This window comes from Mesoplodon densirostris, chromosome 4 (assembly GCF_025265405.1).
Source record: "Mesoplodon densirostris isolate mMesDen1 chromosome 4, mMesDen1 primary haplotype, whole genome shotgun sequence".
NCBI classification, from domain to species: Eukaryota; Metazoa; Chordata; class Mammalia; order Artiodactyla; family Ziphiidae; genus Mesoplodon; species Mesoplodon densirostris.
Genome location: NC_082664.1, coordinates 36,738,046 through 36,758,295, shown reverse-complemented (window position 1 = coordinate 36,758,295; position 20,250 = coordinate 36,738,046). Strand labels below are relative to the sequence as shown.

Here is a 20,250-nt window from a genome sequence, read left to right as displayed (position 1 = left end):
AAGAGATTAAGACTTGCTGAAATTGTTGCACTTCTAATTCTTTGTGAATTTACTTTAACTTTTTCTTTTGGAGGGAGTGGGGAGTAGGTAGGGAGCCTGAACAGAAGCATTATCCTCCTTTCCTAAGGATCTTTTTAATGTCTAGACAACTTTATTCTTTATTGAGATCTAAATCATATACCATACAGTTCATCCATTTAAAGTGTACACTTTAATGGGTTGTTTTAAAATTTTTATTTTATATTGGAGCATAGTTGATTAACAATGTTGTGTTAGTTTCAGGTGTACAGCAAAGCTCTTCAGTTATACATTTACATGTATCTGTTCTTTTTCAAATTCTTTCCCCCTTTAGGTTATTACAGAATATTGAGCAGCATTCCCTGTGCTCTGCAGTAGGTCCTTGTTGGTTATCTGTTCTGAATATAGCAGTGTGTACATGTCAATCCCAAGCTCCCAATCTGTCCCTCTCCTCCACCCTTCTCCCCTGGTAACCATAAGTTTGTCCTCTAAGTCTATAAATCTGTTTCTGTTTTGTAAGTAAGTTCATTTGTATCTTTTTTTTTTTTTTTTTAGATTCTGCATGTAAACGATATATGATATTTGTCTGACTTACCTCACTTAGTATGGTAATCTCCAGATCCATCCGTGTTGTTGAGGTTGGCATTATTTCATTCTTTTTAATAGCTGAGTAATATTCCATTGTATATATATAACACATCTTCCTTATCCATCCATCCGTCGATGTACATTTAGGTTGCATCCGTGTCTTGGCTATTGTAAACAGCGCTGCAGTGAACATTGAGGTGCATGTATCCTTTCAAACCATGTTTTTTTCTGGATATATGCCCAGGAGTGGGATTGCTAGATCATATGGTAGCTCTATTTTTGGTTTCTTAAGGAACCTCCATACTGTTCTCCATGGTGACTGTACCAATTTACATTCCCACCAACAGTGTAGGAGGGTTCCCTTTTCTCTGCACCCTCTCCAGCATTTATTGTTTGTAGACTTTTTGATGATGGCCATTGTGACTCATTGTAGTTTTGATTTGCATTTCTCTAATAATTAGCAATGTTGAGCAGCTTTTCATGTGCCTCTTGACCATTTGTATGTCTTCTTTGGGGAAATGTCTATTTAGGTCTTCTGCCCATTTCTTGATTGGGTTATTTGATTTTTTGATATTGAGCTGCATGAACTGTGTAAATTTTGGAGATTAATCCCTTGTGGGTCTCATCATTTGCAAATATTTTCTCCCATTCTGTGGGTTGTCTTTACATTTTGTTTATGGTTTCCTTTGCTGTGCAAAAGCTTTTAAGTTTAATTTGGTCCCATTTGTTTATTTTTGTTTTTATTTCCATTACTCTAGGCTATGGCTTGGAAAAGATATTGCTGCAGTTTATGTCAGAGAATTTATGTCCGAGAATTTTCTGCCTATGTTTTCCTCTAAGAGTTTTATAGTATCTGGTCTTACATTCAGGTCTTTAATCCATTTTGAGCTTATTTTTGTGTATGGTGTTAAAGAATGTTGTAATTTCATTTTTTACACATAGCTGTCCGGTCTTCCCAGTACCATTTATTGAAGAGATTGTCTTTCCTACATTGTATATTCTTGTCTCCTTTGTCATAGATTAATTGACCATAGGTGCATGGGTTTATTTCCGGGCTTTCTGTCCTGCTCCATTGATCTGTATTTCTGTTTTTGTGCCAGTTCCATACTGTTTTGATTACTGTAGCTTCGAAGTCAGGGAGCCTGTTTCCTCCAGCTCTGTTTTTCTTTCTCAAGATTGCTTTGTTTTTCCAAACAAATTTTGAAATTTTTTGTTCTAGTTCTGTGAAAAATGCCAGTGGTAGTTTGATAGGGATTGCATTGAATCTGTAGATTGCTTTGGGTAGTAGAGTCATTTTCACAATATTGATTCTTCCAATCCAAGAACATGGTACATCTCTCCATCTATTTGTATCATCTTTAATTTCTTTCATCAGTGTCTTATAATTTTCTGCATACAGGTCTTTTGTCTCCTTAGGTAGGTTTATTCCTAGATATTTTATTCTTTTTGTTGCAATGGTAAATGGGAGTGTTTTCTTGATTTCATTTTCAGATTTTTCATCATTAGTGTACAGGAATGCCAGAGATTTCTGTACATTAATTTTGTAACCTGCTACTTTACCAAATTCATTGATTAGCTCTAGTAGTTTTTCGGTAGCATCTTTAGGATTCTCTATGTATAGTATCATGTCATCTGCAAACAATGACAGCTTTACTTCTTCTTTTCCGATTTGGATTCCTTTTATTTCCTTTTCTTCTCTGATTGCTGTGGCTAAAACTTCCAAAACTAGGTTGAATAAGAGTGGTGAGAGTGGGCAACCTTGTCTTGTTCCTGATCTTAGTGGAAATGGTTAACACAAAAGACCCCGAATAGCCAAAGCAATCTTGAGAACGAAAAAAGGAGCTGGAGGAATCAGGCTCCCTGACTTCAGACTATACTACAAAGCTACAGTAATTAAGACAGTGTGGTACTGGCATAAAAACAGAAAGATAGATCAGTGGATCAGGATAGAAAGCCCAGAGATAAACCCACGCACATATGGCCAACTTATCTTTGATAAAGGAGGCAGGAATGTACAGTGGAGAAAGGACAGCCTCTTCAATAAGTGGTGCTGGGAAAACTGGACAGGGACATGTAAAAGTATGAGATTAGATCATTCCCTAACACCATACACAAAAATAAGCTCAAAATGGATTAAAGACTTAAATGTAAGGCCAGAAACTATCAAACTCTTAGAGGAAAACATAGGTAGAACACTCTATGACATAAATCACAGCAAGATCCTTTTGGACCCACCTCCTAGAGAAATGGAAATAAAAACAAAGATAAACACATGGGACCTAATGAAACTTCAAAGCTTTTGCACAGCAAAGGAAACCATAAACAAGACCAAAAGACAACCCTCAGAATGGGAGAAAATATTTGCAAATGAAGCAACTGACAAAGGATTAATCTCCAAAATTTATAAACAGCTCATGCAGCTCAATAGCAAAAAAACAAACAACCCAATCCAAAAATGGGCAGAAGACTTAAATAGGCATTTCTCCAAAGAAGATATACAGACTGCCAACAAACACATGAAAGAATGCTCAACATCATTAATCATTAGAGAAATGCAAATCAAAACTACAATGAGATATCATCTCACACCAGTCAGAATGGCCATCATCAAGAAATCTAGAAACAATAAATGCTGGAGAGGGTGTGGAGAAAAGGGAACACTCTTGCACTGCTGGTGGGAATGTGAATTGGTACAGCCACTATGGAGAACAGTATGGAGGTTCCTTAAAAAACTAAAAATAGAACTACCATATGATCCAGCAATCCCACTACTAGGCATATACCCTGAGAAAACCATAATTCAAAAAGAGACATGTACCAAAATGTTCATTGCAGCTCTATTCACAATAGCCCGGAGCTGGAAACAACCTAAGTGTCCATCATCGGATGAATGGATAAAGAAGATGTGGCACTTATATACAATGGAATATTACTCAGCCATAAAAAGAAACGAAACTGAGCTATTTGTAATGAGGTGGATAGACCTAGAGTCTGTCATACAGAGTGAAGTAAGTCAGAAAGAGAAAGACAAATACCGTATGCTAACACATATATATGGAATATAAGAAAAAAAAATGTCATGAAGAACCTAGGGGTAAAACGGGAATAAAGACAAAGACCTACTTGAGAATGGACTTGAGGATATGGGGAGGGGGAAGGGTAAGCTGTGACAAAGCGAAAGAGAGGCATGGACATATATACACTACCAAACGTAGGCTAGATAGACAGTGGGAAGCAGCCGCAGAGCACAGGGAGATCAGCTCGGTGCTTTGTGACTGCCTGGAGGGGAGGGATAGGGAGGGTGGGAGGGAGGGAGATGCATGAGGGAGGGGATGTGGGAACAGATGTATATATATGACTGATTCACTTTGTTATAAAGCAGAAACTAAAAAAAAAAAAAAAAAGATTGCTTTGGCTATCGGGGTCTTTTGTGTCTCCATACAAATTTTAAGATTTTTTGTTCTAGTTCTGTGAAAAATGCCATTGGTAACTTGATAGGGATTGCATTGAATCTATAGATCACCTTGGGTATTATACTCATTCTGACAATATTGATTTTTCCAATCCAAGAACACGGTATATCTTTTCATCTCTTTATGTCATCTTTAATTTCTTTCATCAGTGTTTTATAGTTTTTGGAGTACAGGTCTTTTGTCTCCTTAGGTAGGTTCATTCCTAGGTATGAATAAACCTAGGAATTACTCTTTTTGATGTGATTGTTTCTTTAATTTCTCTTTCTGATCTTTCGTTGTTAGTGTATAGAAATGCAACAGATTTCTGTGTATTAAGTTTGTATCCTGCAACTGTACCAAATTCATTGATGACCTCTACTAGTTTTCTGGTAGCATCTTTAAGATTTTCTATGAATAATATTGGGCTGGCCAAAAAGTTTGTTCATGTTTTTCCTTAAGATGTTACAGAAAAACCTGAATGAACTTTTTGGCCAACCCAATACTAAGTTATTTGCAGTGACAGTTTTACTTCTTCTTTTCCAATTTGGATTTCTTTTATTTCTTTTTCTTCTCTAATTGCTGTCACTAGGACTTCCAAAACTATGTTGAATAAAAGTGGCAAGAGTGGACATCCTTGTCTTGTTCCTGATCTTAGAGGAAGTGCTTTCAGCTTTTCACCTTTGAGTATGATGTTAGCTGTAGGTTTGTCAAGTATGGCCTTTATTATGTTGAAGTATATTCCCTCTGTGCCCACTTCTGGAGAGTTTTTATCATAAATGGGTGTTGAATTTTGTCAAAAGCTTTTTCTGCATCTATTGAGATGATCATATGGTTTTTATTCTTCAATTTGTTGATGTGGTGTGTCATACTGACTGATTTGTGGATATTGAAAAATCCTTGAATCCCTGGGATAAATGCTACTTGATCATGGTGTATGATGCTTTTACTGTATTGTTGGATTTGGATTGCTGGTATTTTGTTGAGGATTTTTGCATCTATGTTCATCAGTGATATTGCCTGTAATTTTCTTTTTTTGTGGTATCTTTGTCTGGTTTTGGTATCAGGGTGATGGTTGCCTCATAGGATGAGTTTGGGAGTATTCCTTCCTCAGCAATTTTTTGGAATAGTTTCAGAAGCATAGGTGTTAACTCGTCTCAGAATGTTTGATAGAATTCGCCTGTGAAGCCATCTGGTCCTGGACTTTTGTTTGTTGGAAGATTTTTACTCACAGTTTCAGTCTCAGTACTTGTGATTGGTCTGTTGATATTTTCTATTTCTTCTTGGATCAGTCTTGGGAGATTGTACCTTTCTACAAGTTTGTTCCCTTCTTCCAGGTTGTCCATTTTATTGGCATATAGTTGTTAATGATCCTTTGTATTTCTATAGTGTCCATTGGAACTTCTCCCTTCTCATTTCTAATTTTATTGATTTGAATCCTCTCCCTTTTTTTCTTGATGAGTGTGGCTAAAGGTTTATCAATTCAGCTTATCTTTTTGAAGAACCAGCTTTTAGTTTCATTGATCTTTTCTGTTGTTTCCTTTGTTTCTGTTTCATTTATTTCTGCTCTCATGTTTATAATTTCTTTCCTTCTATTAATACTACCTTTGGGTTTTGTTTGCTCTTCTTTCTCTAGTTGCTTTAGGTGTAATTTTAGGTTGTTTATTTGAGATTTTTCTTGTTTCCTGAGGTAAGATTATATTGCTGTCAACTGCAGAAGACCTTCCAATACTGGCAGGTAAGCCTGGCCCACAGGTCACTGATTTTTCCCCTGGGTCCTGGTGCACACAGGACCTTGTATGCACCCTCCAAGAGTGGAGTTTCTGTTTCCCCCAGTCGTGTGGAATTCTTGCGATCAAACGCTGCTGACCTTCAAAGCCAGATTCTCTGGCAGCTACTCCCTCCGTTGCCAGACCCCCAGGCTGGAAAGCCTGACGTGGGGCTCAGGACTTTCACTTGTGTAGGAGAACTTCTGTGGTATAATTATTTTCCAGTTTGTGGGTTACCCACATGGTGAGTATGGGCTTTGATTTTATCACAGTTGTACTCCTTCTACCATCTCGTGTGGCTTCTTTTTGTCTTTGGATGTAGGGTATCTTTTTTGGTAGGTTGCAGCATTTTTTTTTTTTTTTTTTGGTCAATGGTTGTTCAGCAGTTAGTTGTGATTTTGGTGTTTTTGTAAGAGGAGATGAGCTCACATCCTTCTACTCCGCCATCTTGCTGGCCAATTCCAATTCTTAATGGTTTTTATTGTATTCACAGAGTTGTGCTCTCATCACCACCATCAATTTTTTAGAATATTTTCATTGCCCCAGAAACGACTCCCCAACCTCCCCCTCCTAGACAACTGTTAGTCCACTCGTTGCCTCTATATATTCGCCTGTTAGGGGTAATTTGCATAAATAAATAAATATGTTCCTTTTCTGACTGGCTTCTTTCACTGAGGATAGTATTTACTAAGTCCATCCATGTTGTTTCATATGTCAATACTTCATTATTTTTATTGCCAAATATTATTTCATTGTATGGATATACCACATTTTGTTTATCCATTCATCAGTTAAAGAACAGTGCGATTTTCCCACTTTTTGGAATTATGAATAATACTACTATGAACATTAGTTGTAAAGGTTTTTCTATGGAAGTATGTTGTCTTTTCTCTTTAATATAGAGCAAGTGGTAGAATTGCTTAGTCATATGGTAACTTCATGTTTTAACATTTTAAGGAAGTGCCAGAATCACCCCCTTTCCCCCCAAATTTTTGTATTGTGGCAAAATACACATAATAAAGTTTACTGTCTTAACAATTTTTAAGTGTATAATTTGATGGTATTAAGTATGTGTGTATTTTTGTGCACTTATCACCAACATCTATCTCCAGAACGTTTTCATCTTCCCCAAATGAAACCCTATACCCATTAAACACTAACTCCAGTTCTGTGCTTCTCTGCAGTTCCCAGGAATTGCTCCTGGCAACCAGTATTCTACTTCTGTCTCTATGATTTTGACTACTCCAGGAACCTCATATAAGTAGAATCATCCAGTATATGTTGTTTTGTAACTGGCTTATTTCACTTAACATAATGTCCATAATGTCTTCAGAGTTCATCCATGTTGCAGCGTATCAAAATTTCCTTCCTTTTTAGGGCTGAATTATATTCCAGTGTATGCAAATAGCACGTGTGGTTTATCAGTTAATTTGTCAAGGTATACTTAGATTACTTCCACATTTAAGCTATAGTAGCCATCCTAATGGGTGTGAGGTGGTACCTCAATTTCCCTGATAATTAGTGATGTTGAACATCTTTCCATGTGCTTATTAGCCATTTGTGTGTCTTCTTTGAGAAGTGCCTATTCAAGTCCTTTGCCCATTATTGAATTGGGTTATTTGTTTTTTTGTTATTGAGTTTTTGGAGTTCTCTGTATAATGTGGATATTAATCCCTTATTAGGTATATTAATTGCCCACATTTTCTCCCATTCTGTGGGTTGCCTTTAACCTTTGTTGACATTGTTGTTTGATGAAGAACATTTCTTAATTTTAATGAAGTCCAGTTTGTCTTTTTTTTTTTTTCTTTTGTTGCCTGTGCCTTTGGTGTCTTATCCAAGAAATCACTGACAGATCCAATGTTATGAAGCTTTTAGTCTATTTTTTTTTAATATTTATTTATTTGGTGGCACCAGGTCTTAGTTGCAGCATGCAGGAGCTTCATTGCAGCGTGTGGGATCTTCGTTGCAGTGTGTGGGATCTTTAGTTGTGGCATGTGGGATCTAGTTCCCTGACCAGGGATCGAACCTGGGCTCCCTTCATTGAGAGTACAGAGCCTTAACTACTGGACCACCAGGAAATTCCCTTGGTCTACGTTTGATTCTGAGAGTTTTGTAGTTTTAAGTCTTACATTGAGGTCTTAGATCCATATTAAGTTAATTTTTATGTAAGGCATAAGGTAAGAATCCAACTCATTCTTCTGCATATGGACATCCAGTTTTCCAACAGAGTAACATTTTAATTACTTTAACAATTTTTCACTATATTTTTGAAGTATTTTCTTAGTGGTTACTCTATGACTTACAACAAATATCTTAACAGATTCTACTTATTTATAATAACTTAATTTGTGTGAGATATAGAAATATTAATACTGTATAGCTCTATTTATTTTCTTCCCTTTTTAAAAACAATTATTATACATATTTTCTCAATATATGTTACAATCCCAACACATAAATTGTTATAATTAGGTTATATAATTTTATATCTTTTCAGGAAACAAAGTATGTGTGTATAAAAGTGTTCATTATGTTAATATTCTTATTTACTATTTTTTATTCTTTTCATTTGTTCTTGTGGCATTATCATTTAGTATGTTTCCTAACCCAACACAGCTTTGTCCCTCAAGCTTCTTGTGCTATTTTGTCAATTATATTTTGTTTTTATGGGCTATAGGCCCAACAATATAATTAGGTCTTTCTCTATATTCATACAAACATCATTTTATACAGGTGCTCTTTAAATCAGTTAAGAAAAAAAGAAGTATACAATTATACTGTCTTTTATAATTACCTACACAATTACCTTTGCTCTTCATTGTGTGTGTCTGTGTGTGTCTGTGTGTCTCTGTGTATATTGTAATTACTCTGGGGTATTGGCTTTCAGTCTTGAAAGTTTTTTAGTATTTATTGTAAGGTAGTTCAGCTAACAATAAATTCTGCCTATTTTATTTATCTATGAATATCTTTATTTTGCCCTCATGTTTGAAATATTACTTCCCTGGACTTAAATTTTTATTTGACCCATTTTTTTCTTTCAGTGGTCTAAATATTTATATCATTCATTCTACTGCATTCTAGTCTCTGTTTCTGATGAGAAGTCAAATGTTTGTCTTATTGGAGTTCCATAATATGTGATAATTCAGTTTTCTTTTTTACTTTCATAATTTTGTCTTTGTCTCTCACAGTTTTTACTGTAGTGGGTTTATTTGTGGATGTCTTATCTTAATTGGAGTTGGTTGAGGCTCTCAGATGTGTAGACCAATGTTTTTCATCAAACTTTGGAAGTTTTCAGCCATTTTTCCTTATAATATTTTTCAGCTTCATTCACTTTATTTTCTCCTTCTGATACACATACATTGATGTTTTTGGTGGTGTCCCAGACTTTTCTGAACCCCTGTTCATCTTTCTTTATTCTTTTTTCTCTGTTCTTTGGTTTACCTAATCTTCATTGCTTTATCTCCAATTTCATCAATTCTTTCTATTGCCAATTCATATTTAATGTTCCCCTAGCGAATTTCCATGTCTTTTTTTAAAAAAAAAAATTTATTTATTTATGGCTGTGTTGGGTCTTTGTTGCTGCGCCCGGGCTTTCTCTAGTTGTGGCAAGCGGGGGCTACTGTTTGTTGTGGTGCACAGGCTTCTCATTGCGGTGCCTTCTCTTGTTGTGGAGCATGGGCTCTAGACGTGCAGGCTTCAGTAGTTGTGGCTTGTGGGCTCTAGAGCGCAGGCTCAGTAGTTGTGGTGCACGGGCTTAGTTGCTCCTCGGCATGTGGAATCTTCCAGGACCAGGGCTCGAACCCGTGTCCCCTGCATTGGCAAGCAGATTCTTAACTACTGCACCACCAGGGAAGTCCTCCATGTCAGTTTTATACCTTTCATCTGCAGAATTTCAATTTGGTTCCTGTACTATAATTTTTTTGTTGTTATTTTGTATTTAATGAGAAGCTGTCATCACACCTTCCTTACCTTTTTATTTTTTCCCAGTTTTATTGAGATGTAATTGATATATAACATTGTATTAGTTTAAGTTAACAACATAATGATTTGAAATATATAGATACAGATAGTCCCTGACCTAACAGTGGATTGATTTAGACTTTTTCAACTTTACGATGGTGTGAAAGTGATATGCATTCAGTAGAAACCATACTTTGAATTTTGATCTATTCCTGGGCTAGCACTGTACCAAATGATATCTCTTGTGATGCTGAGCAACAGCAGTGAGCCGCAGCTCCCAGTCATGCAATCATGAGAGTAAACAACCGACACCCTTACAGCCATTCTGTACCCATACAACTGTTCTGTTTTTCACTTCCAGTACAGTGTTCAATAAATTACATGAGAAATCCATTACTTTATTATAAAATAGACTTTGTGTTATATGATTTTGCCCAGCTGTAGGCTAATATAAGTGTTCTGAGCACTTTTAAGGTAGGCTAAGCTAAGAACTTCAGTAGGCTAGGTATATTAAATTATTTTCGATTTACAATATTTTCTACTTATGATGGGTTTATCAGGATGTAACCCCATTGTAAGTTGAGGAAGATCTGTATTGCCAAATGATTACCACAATAAGTTTTAATTAACATCTGTCATCTCACATAGCTATAGTTTTTTTTCCTTGTGATGAGAACTCTTTTGATCTACTCTATTAGGCACTTAAAAATATGCAGTACAGTATTGTCAACTATGGATACTATGCTCTACATTATATCCCAAGAACTTATTTATCTTATCACTCTAAGTTTGTACCTTTTAACCACCTTCATCCATTTCACCCATCCCCCACCCCCTGCCTCTGGCAACTTTCAATCCGTTCTCAGTGTCTATCAGGTATTTTTTTTTTTAAATTCCATATATAGGTGAGATCATACAGTATTTGTCTTTCTCTTTCTGGCTTATTTCACTTAGCATAGTGCCCTGAAGGTCCATTCATGTTTCACAAATGGCAAGATTTTATTATTTTTTATGGCTGAATAATATTCCCTAGTGTGTGTATTTATGTGTGTGTGTGTATATATATATATATATATATATATATATATACACACACTTATATATGTATACACAGAATTTTCCTTATCCATTCATTCATCCATCCGTGGACACTTAGGTTGTTATCATGTCTTGGCTATTGTAAATATGCGGCAGTGAACATAGGGGTGCAGATATCTTTTCAAGAAGGATTGGTATTCATTTTTCTTTATTTTATTTTATTTTGTTTTTTAATTTTTATTGGAGTATAGTTGATTTACAATGTTGTGTTACTTTCTGCTGTACAGCAAAGTGAATCAGTTTCACCAGTGAAGCCATCTGGTCCTAGACTTTTATTTGTTGGAAGGTTTTAGATTACTGATTTAATCTCCTTACTAGTAACCGGTCTGTTCAGATTTTCTATTTCCTCATGATTCAGTTGTGGTAGGTTGCAATATGTTTTCTGTGTCTTTGTTGAAATTCTCACTTTGTTTATGCATTGTTCTCTTGATCTTGGAGAGTTTCTTATTGCCATTATTTCAACTCTTTATCAGGTAAATCACTTATCTTCATTTCATCAGTCTGTTTCTAGAGTTTTACCTTATTCATTTGTTTGGAACATACTGTTTTTGTTTTGTTTTTGTTTTTGTTTTTTTTTCATTTTCCTTGACTCTGTGTAAGTTTTGATGCATTAGATAAAATAGTTCCCTCTTCCAGTTTGATGGAGTGGTCTTATTTAGGAGATGAACCTCATAAATCAGGCCAGCCTGAGCTTTTAGTTTTCTCCCAGACCTTTATGATTGTCCAAGCTGCCGTCTTTATTTTTAGTGTAGTAGTTGAAGGTGTGCTGAGACAATTCATTGTTGATGATATGGTTATTTTATTGTTCATCTGATGTGTAGGATTTGCTTAGTTTCTGGATTTCTTTCAGAGGGAGTTGCTCTGTGTGTAGTTGTAAATTTGGTGTGTCCATGGTAGTATTAAGATCAGGAGGCTCCTATGTTGCTATCTTGGGCAACTGCATTGGGATTTAGTACACTAAGGACTGGGTCTTGATAAAATAAATATCCCTTAAGGGTTTCTGGAGTTCAGTCCAAGGTGATAACATAGGAGCCTCCTGAATTCATCTCTTCCCTTGGACACTGAATCTACAGTTAAACAAGGAACAATTTTCTTTGAAAGGAATCCTGAAAAATTCTTAATCAGTGAAATGGAAAACTATTACATAATGCTCTGTTTTTCTTTACGGGAGGAGATAAGAGAGTGAGGTCTAGTTGGATGTAAATGTAAACTTTCAAGGGGAAAGACAATTAGCTACTGTAAATTCAACTAATATTTTTATTTCTTGCCACAAATACTAGACTTTCCAGATAGAGTGAGAAGTAAAATAATTTTCCAATTAAAATTCAATGAAGAAAGTATATTTGTAATTTAGATTTAGGGGGAAAATCTGACAGTAATATATGTAGGCTTGTTGGATCTTGTTTTGATTTTATTTCTCCATTATAAGTTGATTTATATATATTTTTGAACTTACTAATTGTTGCTTTTGTACAACTCTTCTGGACTCTTTCTGGTTTTTTACTTCTTTTCCTAAATTTGTACTTCTGCTACTCTTCTTGCATTTAATCATTTATCCTAGAATAGAATAAATGTTTACTTAAAGATTTTTATTGTTCTCAAATATTTTTATTTCAGTTTTTTTGGAGTATGTAATGTGTGCTTATGAAGCTGCCGGTGGGTATGCACACACACAAGGCTTCTGCCCTGCCAAACATACATGCACGTGTGTACATACACACACACACAAATAAATGTGATTGTATGGATACATACACAAATACACCTGTATATTTATAGTTACATGTGTAGGTACATATATATTTATTTGCACAATATACATTTCAGAAAAATACACATATACTTCTTATATAAATGTATAGTGTTTTGCATGTTTTTTAAAATTTAACATTATATTTCAAAGATGTTTCAATTTCAGCATAAAAAGACATCTCTTTTTAATAGCTGCATTGCATTTCGTTCTATGGATGTGCCATAATCCACTTAAATAGTCCTCTGTTGATGGTCATTTGAATATTTGCTACTCAAATATTGATGTAAAAAAATGCTTATGCACTTCCGGGTAAGATGGCGGAAGAGTAAGACGCGGAGATCACCTTCCTCCCCACAGATACACCAGAAATACAGCTACACGTGGAACAACTCCTACAGAACACCTACTGAACGCTGGCAGAAGACCCCAGACCTCCCAAAAGGCAAGAAACTCCCCACATACCTGGGTAGGGCAAAGCAGAGAGATTCCCGCACAGAAGAGCGGTGCCGAGCAGCACTCACCAGCCCGAGAGGCTTGTCTGCTCCCCCGCCGGGGCGGGCGGCGCTGGAGCTGAGGCTCGGGCTTCGGTCAGAGCGCAGGGAGAGGACTGGGGCTGGCGGCGAGAACTCAGCCTGAAGGGGGCTAATGTGCCACAGCTAGCCGGGAGGGAGTCCGGGAAAACTCTGGAGCTGCCGAAGAGGCAGGAGACTTTTTCTTCCCTCTTGGTTTCCTGGTGCGCGAGGAGAGGGGATTAAGAGCGCCGCGTAAAGAAGCTCCAGAGACGGGCGCGAGTCGCGGCTGAAAGCGCGGAGCCCAGAGACGGGCGTGGGACGCTGGGGCTGCTGCTGCCGCCGCCAAGAAGCCTGTGTGCGAGCGCAGGTCACTGTCCACACCGCCCTTCCGGGAGCCTGTGCAGCCTGCCACTGCCGGGGTCCCGAGATCCAGGGGCGGCTTCCCTGGGAGAACGCACGGCGCGCCTCAGGCTGGTGCAACGTCACGCCGACCTCTGCCGCTGCAGGCTCGCCCCGCACTCCGTGCCCCTCCCTCCCGCCCGGCCTGAGTGAGCCAGAGTCCCCGAAGAGGCTGCTCCTTTAACCCTGTCCTGTCTGAGCGAAGAACAGACGCCCTCCGGCGACCTACACACAGAGGCGGGGCCAAATCCAAAGCTGAGACCCAGGAGCTGTGAGAACAAAGAGAAAGGGAAACCTCTCCCAGCAGCCTCAGAAGCAGCGGATTAAAGCTCCACAATCAACTTCATGTACCCTGCATCTGTGGAATACATGAATAGACAACAAATCATCCCAAATTGAGGAGCCAGGAGTCAGTGCTGTGCCTCTGAGGTGGGAGAGCCAACTTCAGGACACTGGTCCACAAGAGACCTCCCAGCTCCACATAATATCAAACGGCGAAAATCTTCCAGAGATCTCCATCTCAACACCAGCACCCAGCTTCACTCAACGACCAGCAAGCTACAGTGCTGGACACCCTATGCCAAACAACTAGCAAGACAGGAACACAACGCCACCCATTAGCAGAGAGGCTGCCTCAAATCATAAAAAGTCCGCAAACACCCCAAAACACACCACCAGACGTGGACCTGCCCACCAGAAAGACAAGATCCAGCCTCATCCACCAGAACACAGGCAGTAGTCCCCTCCACCAAGAAGCCTACACAACCCACTAAACCAACCTTAGCCACTGGGGACAGACACCAAAAACAACGGGAACTACGAACCTGCAGCCTGCAAAAAGGAGACCCCAAACACAGTAACATAAGCAAAATGAGAAGACAGAAAAACACACAGCAGGAGAAGGAGCAAGATAAAAACCCACCAGACCTAACAAATGAAGAGGTAATAGGCAGTCTATCTGAAAAAGAATTCAGAATAATGATGGTAAAGATGATCCAAAATCTTGGAAATAGAATAGACAAAATGCAAGAAACAGTTAACAAGGACCTAGAAGAACTAAAGACGAATCAAGCATCGATTAAAAGCACAATAAATGAAATAAAAATTACTCTAGATGGGATCAATAGCAGAATAACTGAGGCAGAAGAACGGATAAGTGAGGTGGAAGATAAAATAGTGGAAATAACTGCTGCACAGCAAAATAAAGAAAAAAGAATGAAAAGAACAGAGGACAGTCTCAGAGACCTCTGGGACAACATTAAACACACCAACATTCGAATTATAGGGGTTCCAGAAGAAGAAGAGAAAAAGAAAGGGACTGAGAAAATATTTGAAGAGATTATAGTTGAAAACTTCCCTAATATGGGAAAGGAAATAGTTAATCAAGTCCAGGAGGCACAGAGAGTCCCATACAGAATAAATCCAAGGAGAAATACACCAAGACACATATTAATCAAACTGTCAAAAATTAAACACAAAGAAATCATATTAAAAGCAGCAAGGCAAAAACAACAAATAACACACAAGGGAATCCCCATCAGGATAACAGCTGATCTCTCAGCAGAAACTCTACAAGCCAGAAGGGAGTGGCAGGACATAATTAAAGTGATGAAGGAGAAAAACCTGCAACCAAGATTACTCTACCCAGCAAGGATCTCATTCAGATTTGATGGAGAAATTAAAACGTTTACAGACAAGCAAAAGCTGAGAGAGTGCAGCACCACCAAACCAGCTTTACAACAAATGCTAAAGGAACTTCTCTAGGCAAGAAACACAACAGAAGGAAAAGAACTACAATAACGAACCCAAAGCAATTAAGAAAATGGGAATAGGAACATACATATCAATAATTACCTTAAATGTAAATGGACTAAATGCTCCCACCAAAAGACACAGACTGGCTGAATGGATACAAAAACAAGACCCATATATATGCTGTCTACAAGAGACCCACTTCAGACCTAGAGACACATACAGACTGAAAGTAAGGGGATGGAAAAAGATATTCCATGCAAATGGAAACCAAAAGAAAGCTGGAGTAGCAATTCTCATATCAGACAAAATAGACTTTAAAATAAAGACTACTAGAAGAGACAAAGAAGGACACTACATAATGATCAAGGGATCAATCCAAGAAGAAGATATAACAATTGTAAATATTTATGCACCAAACATAGGAGCACCTCAATACATAAGGGAAATATTAACAGCCATAAAAGGAGAAATCGACAGTAACACAATCATAGTAGGGGACTTTAACACCCCACTATCACCAATGGACAGGTCATCCAAAATGAAAATAAATAAGGAAACACAAGCTTTAAATGATACATTAAACAAGATGGACTTAATTGATATTTATAGGACATTCCATCCAAAAACATCAGAATACACATTTTTCTCAAGTGCTCATGGAACATTCTCCAGGATAGATCATATCTTGGGTCACAAATCAAGCCTTGGTAAATTTAAGAAAATTGAAATTGTGTCAAGTATCTTTTCCGACCACAATGCTATGAGACTAGATATCAATTACAGGAAAAGAGCTGTAAAACATACAAACACATGGAGGCTAAACAATACACTACTTAATAACGAAGTGATCACTGAAGAAATCAAAGAGGAAATTAAAAAATACCTAGAAACAAATGACAATGGAGACACGACGACCCAAAACCTATGGGATGCAGCAAAAGCAGTTCTAAGAGTGAAGTTTATGGCAATACAATCCCACCTTAAGAAACAGGAAATATCTCGAATAAACAACCTAACCTTGCACCTAAAGCAATTAGAGAAAGAAGAACAAAAACATCCCAAAGTTAGCAGAAGGAAAGAAATCATAAAAATCAGATGAGAAATAAATGAAAAAGAAATGAAGGAAACGATAGCAAAGATCAATAAAACTAAAAGCTGGTTCTTTGAGAAGATAAACAAAATTGATAAACCATTAGCCAGACTCATCAAGAAAAAAAGGGAGAAGACTCAAATCAATAGAATTAGAAATGAAAAAGGAGAAGTAACAACTGACACTGCAGAAATACAAAAGATCATGAGAGATTACTATAAGCAACTCTATGCCAATAAAATGGACAACCTGGAAGAAATGGACAAATTCTTAGAAATGCACAACCTGCCAAGACTGAATCAGGAAGAAATAGAAAATATGAACAGACCAATCACAAGCACTGAAATTGAAACTGTGATTAAAAATCTTCCAACAAACAAAAGCCCAGGACCAGATGGCTTCACAGGGGAATTCTATCAAGCATTTAGAGAAGAGCTAACACCTATCCTTCTCAAACTCTTCCAAAATACAGCAGAGGGAGGAACACTCCCAAACTCATTGTACGAGGCCACCATCACCTTGATACCAAAACCAGACAAGGATGTCACAAAGAAAGAAAACTACAGGCCAATATCACTGATGAACATAGATGCAAAAATCCTCAACAAAATACTAGCAAACAGAATCCAACAGCACATTAAAAGGATCATACACCATGATCAAGTGGGGTTTATTCCAGGAATGCAAGGATTCTTCAATATACGCAAATCAATCAACGTGATACACCATATTAACAAACTGAAGGAGAAAAACCATATGATCATCTCAATAGATGCAGAGAAAGCTTTTGACAAAATTCAACACCCATTTATGATAAAAACCCTGCAGAAAGTAGGCATAGAGGGAACTTTCCTCAACATAATAAAGGCCATATATGACAAACCCACAGCCAGCATCATTCTCAATGGTGAAAAACTGAAACCATTTCCACTAAGATCAGGAACAAGACAAGGTTGCCCACTCTCACCACTCTTATTCAACATAGTTTTGGAAGTTTTAGCCACAGCAATCAGAGAAGAAAAGGAAATAAAAGGAATCCAAATGGGAAAAGAAGAAGTAAAGCTGTCACTGTTTGCAGATGACATGATACTATACATAGAGAATCCTAAAGATGCTACCAGAAAACTACTAGAGCTAATCAATGAATTTGGTAAAGTTGCAGGATACAAAATTAATGCACAGAAATCTCTGGCATTCCTATATACTAATGATGAAAAATCTGAAAGTGAAATCAAGGAAACACTCCCATTTACCATTGCAACAAAAAGAATAAAATATCTAGGAATAAACCTACCTAAGGAGACAAAAGACCTGTATGCAGAAAATTATAAGACACTGATGAAAGAAATTAAAGATGATACAAATAGATGGAGAGATGTACCATGTTCTTGGATTGGAAGAATCAACATTGTGAAAATGACTCTACTACCCAAAGCAATCTACAGATTCAGTGCAATACCTATCAAACTACCACTGGCATTTTTCACAGAACTAGAACAAAAAATTTCACAATTTGTATGGAAACACAAAAGACCCAAAGCAATCTTGAGAACGAAAAACGGAGCTGGAGGAATCAGGCTCCCTGACTTCAGAATATACTACAAAGCTACAGTAATCAAGACAGTGTGGTACTGGCACAAAAACAGAAAGATAGATCAATGGAACAGGATAGAAAGCCCAGAGATAAACGCATGCACATATGGTCAACTTATCTTTAATAAAGGAGGCAGGACTGTACAGTGGAGAAACGACAGTCTCTTCAATAAGTGGTGCTGGGAAAACTGGACAGGGACATGTAAAAGTATGAGATTAGATCACTCCCTAACACCATACACAAAAATTAGCTCAAAATGGATTAAAGACCTAAATGTAAGGCCAGACACTATCAAACTCCTAGAGGAAAACATAGGCAGAACACTCTATGACATAAATCACAGCAAGATCCTTTTTGACCCACCTCCTAGAGAAATGGAAATAAAGACAAAAATAAACACATGGGACCTAATGAAACTTCAAAGCTTTTGCACAGCAAAGGAAACCATAAACAAGACGAAAAGACAACCCTCAGAATGGGAGAAAATATTTGCAAATGAAGCAACTGACAAAGGATTAATCTCCAAAATTTATAAGCAGCTCATGCAGCTCAATAGCAAAACAACAAACAACCCAATCCAAAAATGGGCAGAAGACCTAAATAGACATTTCTCCACAGAAGATATACAGACTGCCAACAAACACATGAAAGGATGCTCAACATCTTTACTCATTAGAGAAATGCAAATCAAAACTACAATGAGATATCATCTCACACCAGTCAGAATGGCCATCATCAAAAAATCTAGAAACAATAAATGCTGGAGAGGGTGTGGAAAAAAGGGAACACTCTTGCACTGCTGGTGGGAATGTGAATTGGTACAGCCACTATGGAGAACGGTATGGAGGTTCCTTAAAAAACTACAAATAGAACTACCATATGACCCAGCAATCCCACTACTGGGCATATACCCTGAGAAAACCATAATTCAAAAAGAGTCATGTACCAAAATGTTCATTGCAGCTCTATTTACAATAGCCAGGACATGGAAGCAACCTAAGTGTCCATCAACAGATGAATGGATAAAGAAGATGTGGCACATATATACAATGGAATATTACTCAGCCATAAAAAGAAATGAAATTGAGCTATTTGTAATGAGGTGGATGGACCTAGAGTCTGTCATACAGAGTGAAGTAAGTCAGAAAGAGAAAGACAAATACTGTATGCTGACACATATATATGGAATTTAAGAAAAAAATGTCATCAAGAACATAGGGGTAAGACAGGAATAAAGACACAGACCTACTAGAGCATGGACTTGAGGATATGGGGAGGGGGAAGGGTAAGCTGTGACAAAGTGAAAGAGCGGCATGGACATATATACACTACCAAACGTAAGGTAGATAGCTAGTGGGAAGCAGCCGCATAGCACAGGGAGATCAGCTCGGTTCTTTGTGACCGCCTGGAGGGGTGGGATAGGGAGGGTGGGAGGGAGACGCAAAAGGGAGGGGATATGGGAACATATGTATATGTATAACTGATTTAATTTGTAAAATAAAATTAAAAAAAATGCTTATGCTAATGCTATATTTTTTATATGTGCTAGTGTGGAACTATAGGAGGCATTTCTAAAAGTAATTTGTAACTTAGAGGGATACAGGGCTTCCCTGGTGGCGCAGTGGTTGAGAGTCCGCCTGCCAATGCAAGGGACACGGGTTTGTGCCCCGGTCCGGGAAGATCCCACATGCAGCGGAGCGGCTAAGCCTGTGAGCCATGGCCGCTGAGCCTGCGCATCCGGAGCCTGTGCTCCGCAACTGGAGAGGCCACAACAGTGAGAGGCCCGCGTACCGCAAAAAAAAAAAAAAAAAAAGTCATAATTGAGTTCTTTCCAAGAATTCCAGTTTTCTCTGCAGTTCATCTTAGAAGGGTCATAATGTCGATTCTCAGAATACAACATTTCATTCAGTGTTAAGCCAATTTTGTTCAGCTTAACACGATTATAGCAGTGAAGTTTGGACTCTGTCTGATTGTTTAGTGAACTGGGGTCAAATAGGTGTCAGGCAGTTAACCTGTAGGCTAAATGTATAATTTATCATTCCTATTAATGTCATGTTTGAGAGAGAATAGGGCCATTAAAACAAATTATATATGTTTTGAAATTGAAGAGGAAAAACCATATGATCATCTCAGTAGATGCAGAGAAACGTTTCGACCATATTCAACACCCATTTATGATAAAAACCCTGCAGAAAGTAGGCATAGAGGGAACTTTCCTCAACATAATAAAGGCCATATATGACAAACCCACAGCCAGCATCGTCC

At 37.7% G+C, this 20,250-nt stretch overlaps 1 protein-coding gene across 3 annotated transcripts in view; it reads left to right on the top strand.

The window, feature by feature from the left end:
• Positions 1-20,250, top strand: part of GPHN (gephyrin) — a 609,285-nt gene that overhangs the window by 137,799 nt on the left and 451,236 nt on the right. The window lies entirely within an intron of this gene.